Source organism: Lemur catta, chromosome 6, assembly GCF_020740605.2.
Source record: "Lemur catta isolate mLemCat1 chromosome 6, mLemCat1.pri, whole genome shotgun sequence".
In the NCBI taxonomy this organism is placed as follows: domain Eukaryota; kingdom Metazoa; phylum Chordata; class Mammalia; order Primates; family Lemuridae; genus Lemur; species Lemur catta.
This window is the reverse complement of record NC_059133.1, coordinates 8,272,016-8,278,426: the sequence shown is the minus strand read 5'-3', so window position 1 is coordinate 8,278,426 and position 6,411 is coordinate 8,272,016. Positions and strand designations below refer to the sequence as shown.

At 55.0% G+C, this 6,411-nt stretch overlaps 1 long non-coding RNA gene across 1 annotated transcript; it reads left to right on the top strand.

The window, feature by feature from the left end:
• The first annotated feature begins 225 nt into the window (after window positions 1–225).
• Window positions 226–6,090, top strand: LOC123640334. Its single transcript, XR_006735949.1, has 3 exons — window positions 226–273; window positions 4,821–4,875; window positions 5,994–6,090. It is a non-coding gene; the product is annotated as an uncharacterized LOC123640334 (long non-coding RNA).
• The last annotated feature ends 321 nt before the right edge of the window (window positions 6,091–6,411 follow it).

Below are 6,411 nucleotides of genomic sequence, written 5' to 3'. Positions count from 1 at the left end.
ATTCGGCCCAAGACCATTGTCTGCGGCTGAAATGGGCTGTGCCGTTGCCCCCTCCCTCTGGGCCGCCCAGCCTGCGGTGGGTCAGGGCCAGCGGCGTCCTCACCTGAGGGAGCACCTGCGGGCTGCCCCGGCCCTGGAGCAGCCAGGAGGGGTGACGACCGTTGAAGGAGGAAAGCTGCCAGTGCAGCTTGGGCCCTCGCTCTCCTGGGTGACCTTCCTTAGCCTGGAGCCTGTGCCCGGCCCCGTGTCACAGGGGCCACCTTCCAGCCACAGGTGCATGGCGGGGCAGGGTGCGCGCGCCGGCTTTCTGCCTGGGATCCCTGAAGCAGATTCTGGTTCTGCTCAGGATCCCCAAAGCAAACGACAAGAGGTGGTCTGTTTCCTGCCTGCTGAGTGACCTAGAGGGAAAGCACCGGAAGGCCAGGAAGGCGACCTCACCACTTTGCTCACGGGAGCACCTCGGAGCTCCCTGAGCCGCATCCGGAGCTGAGGAGCTGCAGTCACACTGGGGAGGCTGCTGCATCCTGACTCCTCTATGTTGTCATGTGTGGGTGGTTTGAACTTTCCTAAACTAATGACCAGGCTGCCCAGAAACTGGGGTTCTCCCAGGCTGCAGATGCCACCCCCACGCAGGGCCCCAGCCATCGTGCCCACGCGAGTTTCGTCACTGGAGGAAACAGCCCCTGGACTCAGGCTCTGACTCAGCACCCTGCCCAGGGTGGGGCACAGGCTGTGCTGGCTGCGGTGCCCTTCCTGGAGGCGCGGGAGCCGAAGGAGCAGTGTGGGTGGCAGGGCCTGGCCTCGGGGGGGGGGGGGGGCCCGGGCGCCTGTGTGGGCCTTACGGAGCCCTGGGAGGCAGCTCCGCATTTTGCAGGTGAGACGGCAGATAGCAGGAGAGGAGGGTGTGCAGGTGAGACGGCAGAGAGCAGGAGAGGAGGGTGTGCAGGTGAGACGGCAGATAGCAGGAGAGGAGGGTGTGCAGGTGAGACGGCAGAGAGCAGGAGAGGAGGGTGTGCAGGTGAGACGGCAGAGAGCAATGAGAGGAGAGGTGAAGCACCTTGCCCAAGGCCATGCAGGTTCCGTGGGTTTGAGCCCAGGTTTATCTGCCTCCCGGGCTCATGCTCTTACCCACTCCCTCCTGCTACGCCCCACACCTCTGCCAGGTGGGTGCATGGCTGTAAGAATAGGGGTGAGATGGCCACAGGGGCGTGTACACACCCTGCCCGGAGTCAGGCAGGCCTGGGTTGGCATCTTGCTCTGTTAGTAAGTCACGTGACTTTGAATGACTTGCACCCCTGTGCCCAGACTCTCCCAGAAAAAGGAGGCAGGACCTGTGGTGGGAGGGGTCCAGGGAGGTAATGTATAAAACTAAGGTCCAGCTTGGCCCTTAGGAGGTGCTTTTATATGTCCCCTGTCTTCTGAAGACCAGCCCGTGCCTTCTCCCCGGGTCCTGCTGAGGCCCCTGGGCTGTGGGACAGGGCCGACATCCGCTCACGCAAACGGCTCTCCTCGGGTGGGCTCTCCTAGGGTGGGCTCTCCTCGGGTGGGCCCTGCCGCCCGCACGCTGCAGCAACCTGCTCTGAGCTGTGTCCTGGGATGGTCTGTTCGGCCACCCTGGGCCCGATGGTCCGGGAGGTCCTGCAGCCACCCTGTCCCTCACCCCCCTTCCTCGTGCTGTACTTCCCGGCGGCCCTGCTGCGGCGTCTGTGCCTTTCCCCCTGGAAGAGAGCAGCCTCGGGAACACAGACTATTCACTTGTGGGGTTTCTATTCCCCCACAAAACGTGGTGCTTGGCAGACAGGGGTGAGAGGTGACAAAGTGCCGGCGCCAGCCCTGCGCCCACTGAGCAGTGCCACCTCAGCCCTGGTTCCTGGGGCTAAAGCCGCGGCTTCGCTCCTGCGGCCCCCCGCAGGTTTGTATTCCGGGAAGGCTTTGGGGAAAGTCATAAAAGAACGGGGGCGGGGGGAGCCCAACACACCTGAACAAGATTTCTCATTAGTTTGAAAGATGGACTAGCTGCTGGTCTAATGAAGGCAGTGGATCATGTCCTGATTAGGTCGGCTGGCACTTGGAGGCGGCCCGACCTTCACAGAGGTCCCAGAATCACCAGCGTCAAACCCTAAGAGGCGCCGCCTAGTTTGGGGGGCTTTACTATTCCTCATCAGCCTTGCCCATCAGCCTGGCCTTCCCTGGCACAAAGCAGACGGGGAAGGAGGGGAGGGCACCGGTCGGAGGGGGTGGGTCTGCTCCAGGCCTGCCATGTTGGGCCCGTGACTTTGTTTCCCCCGGCCTCAGTGTCGTGCTGTTGGTTGGCGATCGTTGTCCTGCCTGTAGAGCGGCCCCAGGATGCTCAGTGCCAGCCGGGGCAGGCTCTCCCGGCAGCACCCTGCCCTCCTCCCTGGCGACACCCCATCTGGTCATCTGGCGAGAGGCCGGCTGCCCGGGCTGGTGCCCGGATGAGCCGCTTCCCACAGTCCCTGCAGCCGGGCCACGTGTCCCCTGCTCAGGCTTCCCTGCAGCTTTAGCTGGAGGCCGGGAGCGTCTCTGCAGGGTCCCAAGGAGTCAGACCACGTTAAGTCGGACCACGGCCTGCGTAACCCAGCCCGGGTGGGCAGAGCTATTTCTCAGCCCAGATACATCTTCCTCCCAGAGAAAGATCTTGAAGCACCTAATAAACAAGGTACAGACGCAGCTCAGATCCTTCTGCTATTTATTCTCTGTCTTTGGAACATAAAAGCAGATTCTTAGGACTGTGGCTGTAATATGTTAATGGAATTTCTGTCACCTGGAGCTGACACGCAGCACCCTGCCTTTCAGAAGCAAGGCCTCAGGGGACAGCCTGTAGCTATCATTAGAGCAGGTTCTACATGCTCTTAAATTAATGACCAGGTTTAACAGCCGAGGGGGCCTCTGCCTCCCTCAAGCTCTGAGTGTAATGGCTTTCCTGGTTGCCTGTCGCCGCCCAAGGCCTCTTGCCCCAGACTGTTTCTCTGCTACTGTCTCCATTGCCACCTGCAGGTCGAAGCCCAGCCCTGGGCTGGTCCAGTTTCCTGAGCGTAGGCCCTGAGCCAAAGGGAACTGAGCTTCAAGCCGTGAGAGCTTTGCCTCTTGAACATCTCTGCTGGCAGGACGCTGCCCTGGGCCCCTCGCCCCACACTGCAGCACAGAACCCACTCAGTGTGAAGAGCCCACCCACCAGCCTCTTGCCTTTGGCGGCTCCCCAGGTGCTTTCAGAGTAAGGCGCTCTCTGCCCACTCTCCCAGCCCCTCTCAAAAAGGGGTTTGGATCGTAATCCCAAAAGACACAATCCTGAATGCCATAATCCTGAATGTGGAAATCCAAAAGATCAAAATCTCTAAAGATCAAAATCCCTAAAGTCTAAATCCCTAAAGTCTAAACCTCTAATGTCTAAAATCCTGAAAATCACAATCACAGTATAGTTGCATCACGTGAGGTGGAGCTATTGCCCTGCTATTGTCTTTATTTGGGAATTAAGTATGGTTTGAGGAGATGCGTACGGGTGCCAAGCTGACAAACGGAAGATCTGCAGACTTAATTTCAGGTGTCAACTTGACTGGTTTAAGAAATGCCTAGAAACCTGGTAGTGCATTATTTTGGGTGTGTCTGTGAGGATGTTTCCAGAGGAGACTAGAGTGTGAGTCTGAGTGGACCAGGTGGGGAAGAGCTGCCCTCAGTGTTGATGGGCACCATCCAGTCCGCTGGGGACCCGGACAGAACACAAGGTAAACTGGTCTCTGAGAGCTGGCACAGACTTTTCAACTGCTGCCTTGGACGTCAGCACTCCAGGCTTGCTGGCCTTTGGACGCCAGGACCTAGCCGGTGGCCGCCCGAGTCCTGAGGCTTTCGGCCTCAGACCGAGAGTTACACCATCGGCTTCCCTCGTTCTCAATGTAAAAACATCGAAACTTCCTCAAAAATGAAGAGGAAACTCTCCCTTCATTCATATGATGACCACAGTTATAAATGAAGTATCCTTTTAACGTATGTGCCTTTGTGAAAGATAAAATTTGTTGCGATCTCAGCTCTTTGAGTGACTGCATAGGTGGTGGTGATCCATTGTAGGTTTATTATTATTATTATTATTTTTAGAGACAGAGTCTTGCTCTGTCACCCAGGCTGGAGTGCAGTGGCTCAATCATAGCTCAGTGCAATCTTGAACTCCTGGGCTCAAGCAAAACAATGTTCCTGCCTCAACCTCTGGAGTAGCTGGGACTACAGGCATCTGCCACCACACTCAGCTATTTTTTTTTTTTTTTCCTGTAGAGGCGAGGTTTTGCTATGTTGCCCAGGCTGCTCTCCAGATCCTGGATTCCAGCGATTCTCCCGCCTGGGCCTCCCAAAGTGTTAGGATTATAGGCGTGAGCCACTGCACCCTGCCCCACTGTAGTCTTTGATCAATCTCATCAAAAGACTTATGTTTTTGGTCATGGTATTTCAGATGACTGCAGTTATAAAGCTGGGTGCATGGAGTTTATATTTCCCTTTATTATCTATTTCTTTACAAATATGGTTCATTTGCTCGTAACTGTTATAAGCAGTTGTTAGTATTGTGACTGCTGTTAGTACAACTGGGTGTTTATGCAAAAATATGTATGGTATTATTACCTATTTTATTGTTAAATTGGCCTATGGAGTGTTGTGGTATTTTTATATGTTTCTCAAGTAAATTCTCTTTAAAAATGTAACTAAATGTCTTTTAAAGAACTTTTACATTATTTTTTCCAGAATGATATTTTCGGGATTTTGATCTTTCAGGATTTCAGCATCAGGATAATGGTGTTTGGAATTATGTCTTTCAGGATTATGATCGACACCTCTCAAAAAGCCATGCTATGAATAGCTACAGTACCCTGGGTAGGTGTTGTGTTGTCCCCTGCCCCCCACCATGCCCCTCCCCAACTCCTTGTGCTTTGCTGATGAGTTCCTGCTAGTTTTATAAGGCCTCTTAGTTTCTAAGAGGTGTCTGTGGCATCTCCTCCTCCAGGAAGCCCTCCCTGAGTTGCTGAACCCCACCAGCCTCTCACCACATTGTGTAATGTCATTGCCTGTTTGGGATCCATCTGTCCCCAATGTCCCATCTCCCCCAGAAGGCTAGCTCTGCCCCAAATCCCAGCCCAAGAGACTGCCTGACTCTGTCACTCCTGACTTCCGCCTACATGGAGCCCCCAACAGAGAGCAAGATGCCTGCTGGGTCCTGAAGGACGGCGGCAGCTTGGAGGGCTCCCGGGCCAACGTGCCCTCGGCTCGGCTCCTGGGACCTGCTCTGCTGTGTCTCTCCTTGGAGACCAGCTGCCCTGCCCTGAGGGCATGAAGGAGCCACCTGGGATTACTGCTCAAGGGCAAAGAGCTCTGAGGCCAAACCCGCCCTGGCCAGCAGCCTTTCTCCCAGATCCTGCTGGGGACAGCTGCTTGCGGCCATCTTCTGTGTAAGTTGTCAGAATTAAAATGGAGTCACTTGCATTAAAAATCCCGACAAACAGAGCCAGGGAAGGCCATGAAGGGAGGGTCCTCATGCACGAATGCCTGAGATCAAGAACTGTCACAGAAGTCTCTGCAAAAACCATAACTTTGCACAAAGGCCATTGCAACCTTACACAAAAAACTACTGCAAGGACATCTGCCCTTACAGACAGCAACTGCCTGTCCAGTCTTGGACTGGGGCCACCCTTGTTATTGATCCTTGTAGCCAAGGATAATTATCTCAGCACAACTAGGTAAGCCTCATTTTCCTTAAACACCTTTGTCTTCCTTTACCCCGTGAGTGTGCATATAGCTTACCATGGCACATGTATTCGCAGTGCAACGCCTATTCCTGGGAATAGGAATTTTTCTTTTAGAGAGTCTCTCTCTGTTATTTAGGTTGACACTTCTTATCCATGGAGGGGGCCGCTCAGCTCTTAGAATCCCCTGTCCCCTTTGCTCACACACTGGAGAGTCACAGCATTTTGGTTTTCATCGTCTGTTCTCACCAGGAGGGCCTGGGGGGACCAGCGTGCTAGGATCGGATCCAGCTGGAAACCCCTCAAGCGCCTGGAGAAGCGGCCCCGATTCTAGAAGTCCACGAGGAGGAGATGACAGGGACCCAGATGGATGTGCCCTGAATGTGCCCGTCCTCCCTGAGAGCGTCCCTGTCGTCAGGATGATGGGGTGGGTAGGGAGTCGGGGGAGGTTGTGAAATGTCACCGTGGGAGGAAACTTTTTTATTTTTTAACTTATATAAGCCTTAGCCACAATGTGCTCCTTCAAGACACAGCGTTCCCTGTTCTTACACTGCAGGAGCCTCGGAAGGACAATAACTCTGTGCTCATTCCAGAGCGAGGTTGGTCTCCCTCCGCCGTCTCTTCCTCATTACCCCACAACCTCAGGGCCCAGCAAAGGGCTCAGGCGCAG